Source organism: Callorhinus ursinus, unplaced genomic scaffold (assembly GCF_003265705.2).
Source record: "Callorhinus ursinus isolate GAN/ISIS: 27379988/994484 unplaced genomic scaffold, GSC_fseal_2.0 scaffold55, whole genome shotgun sequence".
Taxonomy (NCBI): domain Eukaryota; kingdom Metazoa; phylum Chordata; class Mammalia; order Carnivora; family Otariidae; genus Callorhinus; species Callorhinus ursinus.
The window spans coordinates 2,193,859-2,207,095 of NW_027397117.1; the positions used below are offsets into that span (position 1 = coordinate 2,193,859).

General features: G+C 55.5%; 1 protein-coding gene across 1 annotated transcript in view; it reads right to left on the minus strand.

Annotated features, from left to right (window-relative positions):
- SRRM3 (serine/arginine repetitive matrix 3) overlaps window positions 1-13,016 on the minus strand; it is a 54,545-nt gene extending 41,529 nt beyond the window's left edge. The window contains exon 1 of the mRNA XM_073884190.1: window positions 12,886-13,016. The gene's annotated coding sequence lies outside the window, so the exon portion shown is untranslated. The remainder of the gene's footprint in view (window positions 1-12,885) is intronic.
- Window positions 13,017-13,237: the final 221 nt, after the last annotated feature.

A 13,237-nucleotide genomic window follows, 5' to 3' on the forward strand; every position in this document is an offset into this window, starting at 1 on the left:
CAGTCTGTGAACAGAGGGTGAGCCCTCCCAGAGAAGAAGCCCAGTGTGTGGACAGGGGCTGGGGAGGGGCAGGCCTCCTGAGTTTCCTGGGGGAATAAAATTCTGATGTGGCACAACAGAAACGTGATGGAACTTACAAACACACAGGAAACTAGGTACTTAGGTTGTGAAACTAAGTCCGGGTCTTTGTAAAAATGAGTGCGCAACCATAGCGGTTTCTCAAGATATTTTATCAAGCTGGAAAAGGAAACCCATCTCCACTGTGTCCAAGGAATCTGGGTGTGCCCCTACCCCACTCCCACCCCTGGCACTGAAGCCAGGCTGCACCCCTGGCACTGACATGTCCCCTGGAGCTGAAGTGGGGGTTGCTCTCCTAGTACCCCTCCCTTCCCTGGGGGACTCTTCTCTCAACCCCCAGGCCATAAGCATGAGCATGGGGAGATGGGCAAAGGTCATCAAGTACTGGGTAGAACAAACTGGAAGGCTTCCCTGCAATCTGTGCAGGAGGGTGGGGCTGGGGGCTCAGGACCACGTAACAGCCCCCTCAGCCCTAGGTTCAGGTCACTCATTCATGTCACAGCTCAGTGAATGGCCACTCTGCCCTCCCCCCCCCCAAGGATAAGAGACGCAGGGGAAGACGCACTAATGCCTATAATGTAGCAAGATGAGTGCTGGGATGGGGGATTTGGCAGAGACATCAACTGAGTTGGGTGTGTGGGGGGGAGCATAGCTGGGAGGTCCTCCTGGAGGCAAGATCTTAAAGCCTAAGGAGGAGTTTGTGGGACAATGAAGGGGAGGAAGGATGTCCTGGGCAGAATGTGGGGATGTGTAGGAAGAAGGCTTGAAGAGGAAAGAGGGAAGAGCATGAGCTCGTGCATGGCTGAGCACAGAGGGCCGGGGGAGGGGGGCTGGGGAACTGAGGAGCTAGGATCATAAACCTGCAGGTAATGGGGAGCCAGTGAAGGCTGTTGAGCTGGGGAGGTCATGGTTAGATTTGCATCTAGATTTGCATGGTTAGATTCAAGGATCTCTCTTGCTGCCCAGTGCCCTCACTTTTGGGGGTCCCTGCCCTTTGGAGAGAGGTCTGACTCTAAGGGTCAGCCCAGCTCAGACGTAGATCTGCAAGTGGCCAAAGAGCCAGCCAGGGTTCAAGGCACTTACCATGTGCCCTAAACTGACTTAATCTCTGTGCTCAGTTTTCTCACCTGTAAAATGGGATTAATATAAATCCCCCCCCCCGCCAGTTTAGGGTTGAAGTAATTACCCCTTAAATTAAGGGTACATAGTAAGTTCTATGTATAAGCGTTAACTGCTAGTCTTACCCATAAACAATGCCAATGGGTCTTAAACCACTACAGGCGGGAGTTAACCAATAAGACCTATAGATCAGTATAAATCAGAACAGATCAGGTAGATAAGCACCGTTCCAAATCAGCACCAGCTTGTAAAGACTAGCAGGCCTACAAGGCGGCTTCTCGCAGATACGACCCCCACAGAGCCTGCAGCATGACTGGGGAGTAAGGCACTCAGGCAGGCCGGCAATGAGAGGGTTAAGCAGAGTGAGCTTCCTCCCTGCCTCCTTGGAGTCTCTCTTGGGAGGTGTTGGCACTGCTGTTTGTTACCCAACCCTCGAGAAGATGCTGCAGAGGGGAGGGAGAGCCGCTGAAAGCCTTCCTTTTAATTATTCAGCAGCTGGAGCTTCCTGCTGCCCCGGGAGGCAGGCCCTGGGGCGGGGGTGGAGGGGTGGGGGGTGGGGCGGGGGGGGAGGGTGCTGGGTCTGGCTGGGTTGGGGGAAGGGCTGGTTCCAGGAGGGGCAGGCAGCCTGGCCCACGAGGGTGCTGGACCCACAGTCTGGGCTGCAGCCCTTGGGGGGAGGAGGGGTCCCACTCCTGCCCCACTGTCCAGCCAGGCCTGGGCGGGGCTTGGAGCTGTCCTCTGCCTACAGCCTGGGTCTGCTGTGGAATGGATGCATGGATGCAGCGGGGCTGGCCAAACTCCTAGAGCCAGGCTGGGGTGTCCGGGGCAGGCAAGGGAGGGAGGGCAAGCCCACTGTCCACAGGAGAAAGGCCAGGTAGGTTAGCCGGCACCTGAGTCCTGAACAACCTGTCCAGACCCCCTGTGTCTCAGACACACTGCACTCTAGAACACACCAGCCCCTGCTGCTCCCTCTGCCTGGAATGCCCTTTCTCTTCCATTTTTCCCTACAAGACACTGCTCAAGCATCTCCTCCTCTGTGAAGCCTTCCCTGACCTCCCGTGGGGGACGCACCTCTGCTGTGCTCTCAGAGCCTTACCCTTGGGCTGCCACTCCGAGCATCTACTTTTTTCTACTGTGACTGCTCCCTGGCCTGGTGGGGGCTATCCCAGGGCAGTGGCTCCAAGGGCTCTCCAAGGGTAACATCCATCTTTGTGTCCCTTGTGCCCAGCACAGAGCTTGGCACAACGCAACCAATCTGTGAGCCTTTATTAAACCATCTGTGAACTTTTATTGAAATTCAGCCTGTGTTTGTGCTGATGGGGAGCTCACTACTTATTTTTTTACCACTTCCAGAGACCTCAGCAGGAAAGGTCCCTGGTTATTGCTTCAATGTGCCCAGAATTTGCGTCTCTTGGCATTTTTTGCACGGGTCACATTATCATATACTTGGTAAACCTTGGAGTTCAGCTCTGTCTTTGAATGGGTAGAAAGGACTTGCCTGGCACCCAGGCTCCTGCCAATCAGCCCAGGGCCCCTGTCCCTGTTTCCGCTGGCTCTGATTTGGGGTCCCAGAGTAGAGGACTTGGGTGGCAAGTCCCTAAGGACAAGAAGGCCTCAGCTGTCTGCTCCCTACAGAGGAGCCCACAGTAGAGGTGGTACAACCCTGGCAAGACCAGTGCAGTCCAGGACAGGCCACGGAGGGCCTGAAGCCAGAGTTCAGACTGGATTCATCAACAGAGGACAGTGGCGGAACCCACAGACCAATGCAGACCAGCATTAAGACCAATGGAATAGAGCAGAACATGCAATACTGGTCATTGAAAATAATGCAGACCAGTTCAATTTGGAAGGCAGACCTGTATAGACCAGTGCTGATCCCAAACAAACAAGTAGTCTATTAGTCTCCCTTCCCTGCACTCCGGTGGAACAAAGGAACCCCGTCCCACCCAACCCACTCTGCTTCTCTTCAGAGTCCTCACTGGCCTTCGGATGGCAGACAGCTTCCCTGTGGCTGCCTGAGCTAGAATGGAGATTTGAGGTTTGGCGGGGGCGGTGGGGGGGGGAGGTGTAACTGGAGAAAGAAGCTTTTCATGGCTGAGCTGTCACTGATGGCATGGGCTGCCAGGGAGGTGATCTCTGTGTTCTGGGGAGGGTCCAAGCCAGATGGCCTTGGCGAGGCATCCTGGGGAGAGATACCTGTGTGCCAGGACTCCGTACTCTCTGAGGACTCTCCCTAGCTGGCCTTGGGGGCTGAACCGTCAGTGAAATCAGACAAGCCTGTGGGCTGACATCAGTTTCCATCATGCCCTTCACCCCCTTCTCCCCACAAGGATCAGATCCCTCAGGCTCACACCTGGGAGCTGGGCTGAGGAAGGGTAAGATGGGCCAGAAGCTGTAGGATCAGATCTCTTTTCCTTTTTGAGACTCAGTTTCCCCATCTGGCCAAAGTGTCAGGGGCCTGGGTACTACTGGGGCCAGGGTAGCGCTGGGCTCTGAGTCTCCGGTGGTCCAAGACTTAGAAGAATCAAAGTTGGTGGTGATGTGCTGCCCTGGGAGTTCTCAGCAGGAAGGATGTGTGCAGGACAGATAGACAAGCCCCTTCCACCCACTGGGGATGGTGACAGGACAACCCAGGGCAGCGGCCATTCTCAGCAGGAAGGATGTGTGCAGGACAGATAGACAAGCCCCTTCCACCCAGTGGGGATGGTGACAGGACAAGCCAGGGCAGCGGCCTCCACTGCCCACACAATCTCATTATGGAAAATTCCCTCTATTGACTCAGCTCTAATCAAGCAGGCTGCCCTGGGCATCCCCCCCAGGTTTCTGCTGGGCCGGGTGAGATCAAAGGGAGAGAGAGCCGGGCTGGGGGCTGGAGCCTTGCCTGCCATTCCCATCGATCCAGATGCGCCTCCTGTTGCTAGGCAACAGCCTCCAGTCTCTTCTGGTCCTTCCTCCCCCAGGGGCTGCAGGATCGGGCAGTAAAGGGGGAGAGAGAGACCCCACATTCGTTCTCTAAGTCTTCCCTTACCAAGCTGGAGATCTCTGTCACCCAGGTCCCCCTCTTACCCAGGAAGCACCCCTCCTATCCTGGCAGCTTGACCCTCACGCAAAAATGGACCCCTTTTCTCCTCTCACATTTGTATTCATCTCCAGAATACTCGAAATTCACACCTCCGGTGCTCCACATAAACACTCAGGAAGACAGGCCCAGGGATTCTGGAGAGGGCAAGGGACCCACAGGGGGTCTGCGAAAAAGTCAAGGCTACCAACTTCCAGCCCAGTGTTGGCCTCCTAGATGTAGAAGCCATTTAAGCTTCAGATAGCAGCTCTGAATTCACACTCCCAGTTTTGAGTGGGTTGGCACTCTTTTTTTTTTCTTTTTCCAAAACGTAGGATGCATTTCATAGTAGTTTTTTTCTTTTTTGTTTCAAGTGCTATAAGTTAAAACTGTAAGTTGTGTTTTAAAACAGGCATAAAAATGTACTGTGGGTTTTGGGGGCTGTAATTGACTAAATAATGCAAATCTGATCACTTGATCACATATGATATTTTGCATATTTTATCTACCCTATACTGCTCATCTTTCCCTTTTTTTTCTTTAGCCAAATATATCCATGCCATCCAGCAGTTGTTATGTGGTGACCTACTTATATAAGGGCTTATTTAGGATTTTAAGGTGTCTCCCCCCTCCAAGGTCTTTGCAGCCCTTAAGGTTGGAAAGTATCTCCCTTTTCCCTCTGGTCCCTCATCAGACCTTTTTTTTTTAATGCAACTAAGGGACAGGAAGAGGGATGTGTTTCCCAAAGCATGAAGAGCCGGAACTCAGGAGTTCAAGGGCCCAGCCCTGAGAGCCACTGGGAGATGCACAGTCCCTGTGCAGCCGTCCCGGTGCCCTTGGCCCTGCCACTGCCAGCCATCTGTCCCCTCAGCTCTGCAGCACGGTGATAACTCCTCCCTGACTCCCCTGCTCAGCCCCAGTCACACACTTCAACTCTGAGAGGCACAGCTTTCCAGGGTCCTTGACAAATGGTAGCCAATTAATGTCAATTAATCTGATTAGCCTAAATAGTTAATTAAGCAGTTAATTAACAACATCATTGACAATAACCTACGGCTCCTGAGGGATTGTGGGTGGGAGGCAGGAATGGTGGGGGCTCTTCTTGCTCTGGGAAGGGGTGAGGCCCTTAAGGTCAGACTGGGTGATAGGGCGGGGGCCTCTCTCCGAGGCTCCACCTCGCTCTGCCTTCAGCCCCAGAATCTTCATCTGGGCTTTGTCTGATCCCCCCCCCCCCCACGCCCACAAGCCCTCCCCTGGTCCCTGGCCGGGATTGAGAGGGTCTGATTTATGCTAGACAGGCTGCACCTCAGCACAGCAGAAGAGGGCTATTGTCTGGAAAACTGTTCCACCCTAAAATCCCAGACAGGAGTCCCTGCCTCTGCTGCCACCATCCCCACTCCAGACTGGGCACCTCACTGCTCCAACCCCTGTTGGACTCCCCAAACAGCAAAGCAGCCCTGGAAGGGTATGGTCACCCTGAAGCCCATCCTACAGATGAGCGCACGGAACACCTCCCATAGGCCAGACCCTGTGTTTGCACTGGGGACCCACAACAGTGACTAACACAGGGGTTCTGCCCTCCAAATCTCCTAGTCTGCGCTATCATCGAACGGTGCGGCCTCTTTGTTCCTACCGTGTCTTAGCTGGGTGATGCTTGTGACTTTATTAGCCGCTCTGTGCCTCAGTATTGCCCTGCCGTGACCTGACTACCTCATAGGACGTTGTGAAGACTAACGAGTTAGTACATGGGAAGCCCTTAGAGCAGGACCCAGCACATGGGACATGCCCAGTGGGTGTTCACGGCCTAGGGAGACGGAAGGGTAAACAACCAGCCAGGACAGAATACAAGAGGGACCAAGAAGGAAGTAGCACGGGACACTTGGGGGCGCACGGAGGGAGGAGAGCTTGGAGCAAGGTATTGTCCAGAAGACACGTGAGCAGAGGCTGAAGTTCAAAGAGGTAGACGTGGTTCTGGGTGTCCCAGGTTGGGAGGAGCTGAGCTGCAGTAGGAGAGGCCCCTGGCCATGTGACCCATGTTCTGAAAACACACTGCAGGCCCCCAAATCTCTCCATCTGTCCAAATCATGTTTGCCCTTCTGGGGTGACCTTCCCGAAACAGCTCCGGCCATTTGCTTACCTGCTGGAAACATCCCTTGGTTTCTCCATTGCCCACAGGAGAAAGGTCCGACCCCACCTCCCACCCCAGATTGGCACTAAGGCCCTTCCTGAGGCCTCCTTCTCTAGCCTGATCCTCAGCCCCTGGGCCCAGACCCCAACTCTCCAGCTACACTGTTCCCCAAGACTTTGGTGTTCTTCCCTCCGCATCTCTGCTTATGCTGTTCCCTCTGCCAGAAATGTCTTCCCCTTTCCCTCCCCCTGGCAAACCTGTACTCCTATCAAGTCCATCTGTGAAGCCGGGTCCAAAGTCAACTGGGCAAGCAACCTCCCCCACTGCCAGTGACCCAGCTGTCCTTGGAACACTCCCTCATTAACCCATATTCTGTCTCAAAACATTCACCAGTTTATGGGCCTTGCTCCCCACTGAACGGAGGACTGCTTCTCCCTTTCTCCAGTGCCTAGCACAGAATTTGGGGATGACAAGGGTAATTTAGCTGTTAAGTTCAGAGGAGGTGCTGAGCAAAAGTTTGATGTAGGAATGAATGAATGAATGAATGAATGATCACCTCTGCTTTCTGATACATGAGGAGCAGCGGACAGAGGGAGAGAGAATCTGGAGGCGGAGAAGAGAGGTGTCTGGGGACACTGATGGATGAGTCACAGGGACAAATAAACATGTGTCAGACAGGGCCAGACAGGGAGGGGGGACAGGGCTGCTTGGAGGCAGGACCTGCTGAGTGTCCCAGCTTCCTTCCCATCCCAGAAGTTCCCTCTGGTGCCCTCTTGGGAAAAGGGGTGGCTTGGCTCCTCTGCCAGTCCTGAAGCCTGCTCCCCCAGCCTGGGGTTCTCTGTCTGATTCCGAGGGCCAGGCCAGCAGCCAAGGCTGGGCACCCCCATCCTGCCCTGCCCCTGGCCCACAGGCCTTTCTCCCACGTGCACCTACACTCCTGACAATCTCCCGGTGGCATGTCTCCAGTACCTGTCCCCTTTGCAGTCACCTCTTCTCAACCCCCCACCTGTTTGTCCTTGGTCTTTTTCTTTCCATGTTTTCCCCCCACCCCCATGCAGCCAGAGTGGGCTTCCTAGAAGGCAGATCTGACCATTTCATGACGATGCTCCAAAGCGTTCTTTGACTTCCATTGCTTTCCAGATAAATCCCCAGCTTACAGTGGTTCTTAAGATCCTTCCCGACCTGGGCAGGCCTGTCACTGTCCCCTGGGCTGCCCTCCACCTTCTACTCCCAGGCATGCCCTGTGTGCTATGGCTACATTAGATTATTCATTATCCTTTTAGCTCACCAGGACTTTTCATACCTTTGTGTCCACGCTGTTCTCTGGAGTGTCATGCCCTTGCCTTCTCTGTCTGGCACCTTCCCTGTTGTTCTCGAAAGCCCAACTTCAATACCCCCCCCACCCCCCCGCCAAAAGCCTCCTCTGGCTGCCCACATCAGCGTGGTCACCTCAGCCCTATCAGAACATCAGCTCTGTTCCCTCATGCCTGCCTTTCCCACTAGTCTGGGCGCTCCTCAAGGTCAGGGTTGGTGTCTGGGTCACCTGGGTCCTCAGTGCTCAGACCAGGACCAGAAAACAGGAGGCACTCCGTAGATCTTGACCATGTGGTCTCACACTCAGATGGCTGCCATGTCTGGGGGGAGTGCACTGGATTTAATCCTGGCCCGAGTCACTTCTCATCACACATCTGGAGGCAGGTATCCTTATGCCCATTGTATAGGGGAGGAAACAGACCCAACTGTGGAAGTTGGGACCTAAATGAGATCAGAGCCCAGGAGACTGGCAATCACCTGATTCCCCGTTCTAAACTTTCTTCTGAAGTCTTTTTGGATCCAAGGGGATGTATGACCCTCACATGCTCCTCCTCCCCCAGCAGCTTTGGCCCTCCCCTCCTCAGTCTCTGGCTGACTGTCACAGGGCCCAAAGCCATCTCTCCAAGGGAAACCCCCATAGCCAGAAGACCTGAAAGGTGTGTGCCCCACCCAAGAAGGAAGGATGGAGGTCAAGCTTCTCCTCCCAGCTCTCACGGGCTCCCTTGGGAAGCAGTTCCACCCATGTCCAGCCTTCAAATGGCCATTAAAGAAAGCTTTTTGAAAAATCTTTAAAGACATCAGAGAATTCTCATGATAGAGTGAAAAATAGGATGCCAGCTTCCCTCAACAGTGTGTTTCCAGTTATTGAACTCTAGGTATCTATGAACACATGGACAAAATCCTGTAAGAAATATCCCCCATGTTCACAGGGGCTACCTCTGGGTGGTGGGACTACAGATGATTTCTATTTTCTCCTTGGCTTCTCTATTTTCTCAAGTCTTGTGCAAGGAAGATGTGCCGTTCTTAGAATCATAAGAATTCAATGAGACTTGCTTTTACCTGTCTCCAACCTGGGGAGTTTTGGAGGATGGTGGTGGGGATGGAGCTCAGTATGGGACGGGTCTCAGAGCCACAGGCCCTGCTCAAAGCTAGAAATAAAATAGGTAGGCCAAGAGCTCCCCAGCTCAGGAAGCTGCCTGTACCCCAGGGTCGGGTTCACTGGGCCCAGACCACCTCATAGGCCTCAAAGACCCCAGCAGGATGCTAAAGGAACTGTGGCCCTGCTTGCCAGCTTCGGCTGGCATGGCAGCCTCTGCATTGGGCGAGAGGCCAGGGAGGGGGTGGCAGGAGGCAGAGGCCAGGCTGAATGCCCAGGAAGCAGCACCGCAGGTGGATGGGCTGGCAGCATTTGGCTGGGGGTAGGGGTGTCCTTGGGGCTTGGGGGCTGCTCTAGAGCTAAGACACACATGGCCACTGTGGCCTTTCTCCCAGGCCGAGAGTCAGTTCGGGCAGCTGGACCTGCTCACCTGCCCCGGTCCCCTAGGCCCCCATTCTGGGTGACATGGAGTCAACAGAGCTTGGCCTCTGGGGATGGAGCTGTCACTCTCCTGTGCCCAGAAGAAGGTGAAGGAGCAGAACCCAGAGGTCTCGGCAGGGACTAAACCACAGTGAGAACCTAGGCTGGGCCAGCCTGGAGTCTGTAACTGTTGGTGATGAGCCCCTCCCTGTCATAAGCCCCTCTGCTCACTGGGGCTCCTGCCTCCTCACTGACCTCTCTCTCCTCTCACAGAGCAACCCACCACCCTCCTTCCTCTCTGAGCCCACTCTCACTGATTACCCTCTCTGACCCTTCCTCCTCTCTGAGCCCCCCACCCTTTCACACCTAACACAGGTGGGTGTTAGAATTGAGAAGGAACTTTCTTGCCTGACCTCCCCTCCCCACTCAGACTAGACTAGTCACCAGACCAACTCACTCCCTCTCCCGGACCCTGCATCTGCTCTTTAGAGCATCAACTGCAAAATCCTTCCCTCTCCAAGACACCATGAATAAGCCTCAACCACCACACCCCTGCTGCATCCCTGGATTTGGGACCTGGGCACTTGTGTCCTGGGAGCCTCCTGGAGTCTAGTGAACAACTCTGGGAGGAGAATGGAGGGCATCTTCAGTGTCCCTGCAGGTCACCTCCAATCCTGGGCCAGGACAGCTAAATCCTGGCTCAGCGAAAGAATCTGGGGTCTCCGAGCCATATTTTTCCCCTTTAGTTAAGACTCCAAGATTGTAGATGGGAGGGACAGGTGAATTTTAAATCTCAGCTCCAACTAATAAATCAAGCCCTGAAACACTTGGAGGTGACTTCTACCTCTGCCGATAGAACCACAGTCTTCCCGACATACACATTTATAGAGCAGAGAGATCTTAAAATCGTGGTGCTGGCAGTGCTCTCGGGGGTCATCCAGCAAACCCCATCATTTTATGGCTGAGGACGTTGAGGCCCAGAGACAGGAAGGGACCTGCTCAAGGTCACACAAGGAGCCAGGGGCAGAGAGGGGCCCAGAAAGAAGGTCCTCGGACTTCTGTCCCAGAGCCCTTCAGCCACCTCTCCCGCCCGCTTCCTCCCACCTCCTGCTGGCCCACAATGCCCTCGCTGACCCTCACCCAGGAAAGCCTGGGGAATTGAGGACAGAGTGGTGTTGTGGAAGCCAACTGGGTCCCTGCGGCAGTGGGTGTGGGCTGCACCAAGACCTTCCTCTGTGACCTTGGGCTTCCAGGCCCTGTTTTGCTCCTCTGTGAAAGGAGCAAAAACACCTTTGATTCCAGGTTTTGTGAGGGGGAAATGAGGTCACGTATGTGAAGTGACAGGTGCATGGCAGGGGCTCGGAGGGTGTGCGGGAGTTAAGGAAGGGAGGGTGGGCTTCCCTCATCTCCTCAGCAGAGCCCCTGATGGCTGCTGGGACAGGAGGAGCCTTGATTGTGCCCCTGGGGGCAGTAAGAAGTGGGCAGAGGAAGAGTAAAGTCAGTAGGGGAGGCTGACCCCAGCAGTGCTGCCAGTGGCTTGTGACCATGGCCCTGTCTCAGGGGGTGGGGGCTAACCGCTCGGAAAGGAACAGGCAGTCACTGGCTTGCTGAGGTCAGCAAGAGGCTGGCAGGCAGAAGAGGTGAGAAGTGGGTATGGCAGTGAGCAGATGGGCCTGCCAGACCCAGAGTGCCCCTCTGGCAGGCGTGACAGCGGCAAGGGTGGGTTGTGGTGGGGGCACCCAGCTGGCCAGTTCAAAGCACGTTCCACCTCCAAATATCCCAGTGACCTTGGGGGAGTCAGCTCCTCACTGCACTGCACACCCTCACTCATACGCCTCAGGCTCCCCACCTGGAAAGCCCGCATCACGAATCAAGAAACTGGCATTTAACTGGGCCTTGCTATTTAGGGGCTGGGACAGGTCGTCAGCTGCACTTCTGCCCCAGGGAAGACAGCTTGGGTGGCTTCGTGACCTTGGGAAAGTTACTCCACTCTCATTTCTCAGCCGCGAAATAGGGACAACGATGGCTTCCTTGGGAAGCTTTTGTGAGGATTGAGTGAGTCATTTGTAGCACCGTGCCTAGCACGGAGCCTGGTACGAGGCCCTTGGCCAACGTCCACCTCCTCTGGGAAGAGAAAGACGTGCTTCAAACAATGCTGAAAACTTTCCCACCTTTATCCAGCTTCTCCTTAAGAAATGCTTACTTGCCTTCAATCGACTAACACTAGCCCAGAATTTTCCAGCCCCAAAGTCATCTCCCATCCATTATCTGGATTATTTCTTTGAATAGCAAAGTAGATGCTGTTAACGTGACACCTGTTTTACAGATTGTGAAACAGGCTCAGGAAGGGTCAGTGGCTTACTTGAAGGCGTGCAGCTTAGATCTGAACTGTGTCTCAGACTTCAGAGTCCACGACACCCTACCTACCTACTCCCACCTCTTAAAATCCAATCAAGTCTTTATTCACCCTTCAGGAATCCTCCTCCACCCCTCACAGGAGAGTGGGATGGGGCATAAAGTTAAGGAGCCCAAAAGCTGGTAATGTGTGGGAGCAAGTTCCTAACCAGCTTGGTCCTATTTCTGGCTAGGGAAGAATTTGGTACCTGCTGGGGCCACGACCTTAAGATGCACAAAGAAAGTCTCCAGCCCCTGCCCTGCTCTCCATCTAAGTTCCTGCCTTTTCTCTTGACACAGGACCAAAGGCCAGCCCCGGCCCTCTGATGCCAGAAGTGGGTGAGTGAGTGAGGTCTTTGGGGAGTGAGAAGTCACAGCTGGGATAGAGCACAGGCATTGAAGTAGCAGCAGGCCAGACCTGGGTGCCCTTCTCTTGCTCCCCACCAAACCATCCCCACAATGGACCTGCTGCCAGGAGCAGGAACTGCAGGAGGCTTCAACACTGCCCTGGCAGGAGCCCTGGGAAGGAGGGGGAGGAGGATGTGAGGCAGAGGCTGCGTCTCTTCTCTCATCTCTCCTTTAGACCAGGAATTTGCTCTGAGCTCGGGCCCACTCTGAGCTTCAGAAACTCTCCCCGGGCATTCAGGGAGGCCACAGAGAACCCCCCCAAAACTCCTCGTGGCTATTTTCTCTTCTGAACCCTCCACCCTCTTTCCAGTGTTAGAGTAAATGCCATCCTGTGTGAGACCCAGTTCTCGTTGCCAGGCCTGCCTCCCTAGGGGCATTTGGGCAGCTGGGAAAGGGGCCAGCCTGTCCCCTGTGCTGCCACCCCCTGCTGGACAGAAGCCCAGCATTCAGGTGGGGGCCTGCTTCCTCCACCCCTCCCAGTGACCAGCATCTCCATGGGGGTCCCTGCATTGATCTCTCCCTTCCCTAGGGAGCGGGTCCTTCTCCACAGTTGGGGGAGGGCAAGTGGCCTGCACTTGGGGGCCTCCCTAGCATCCTCGTGGGCCAGGCCATGGTCATTTATGCCCAGGGGAGTCCTGCCCAGGACCCCGCGGGGTTCCCACTTTCTCCATTCCTCTCAATGAAATGAACAATGTTCCTTATCTGTTTCCCAGTGTCTCGCACCCTGGATCAAACACTCTTGCAGTCCCCCAACCTACCCTCTGCTCCGGGGCCTGAGGACTCTGAGCCCCTGTCCGACCGTGGAGGCCCGAGGTTCAACCCAGCCCCAGCCCCTCTGGGAAATGCCCCCGCCCCACTAGGGGCTCTCACCTCCCCGCTGACCGCCGCGCTCCGCCGGGTGCTGAAGCCAGGCCCTCTGGCCCCGCTAGTCCCGGCTTCCTCCTCCGCTCGGCTTGGCAGGGCAGCTCCGCGCCACCCACGGCCCCGCGCCCTCCGTCTCCCCGAGGACGCCGCCGCCACCGCCGCCGCCGCCGCCGCCGATTGCTGAAATGCTGGACAGCGCACCACCATGGAGGCGGCCTCCCTGCCCGCCCGCCGGCCAGAGCGGCCCGGCCCCCCCACAGCGCCACCCGCAGGCCCGGAGGGGCCCACGCAGGAGAGGCAAGGAGTGGGGCGTCGAGCAAGGACTCTCCACTGCAGCGACATCAGTTCCACTCCCTGG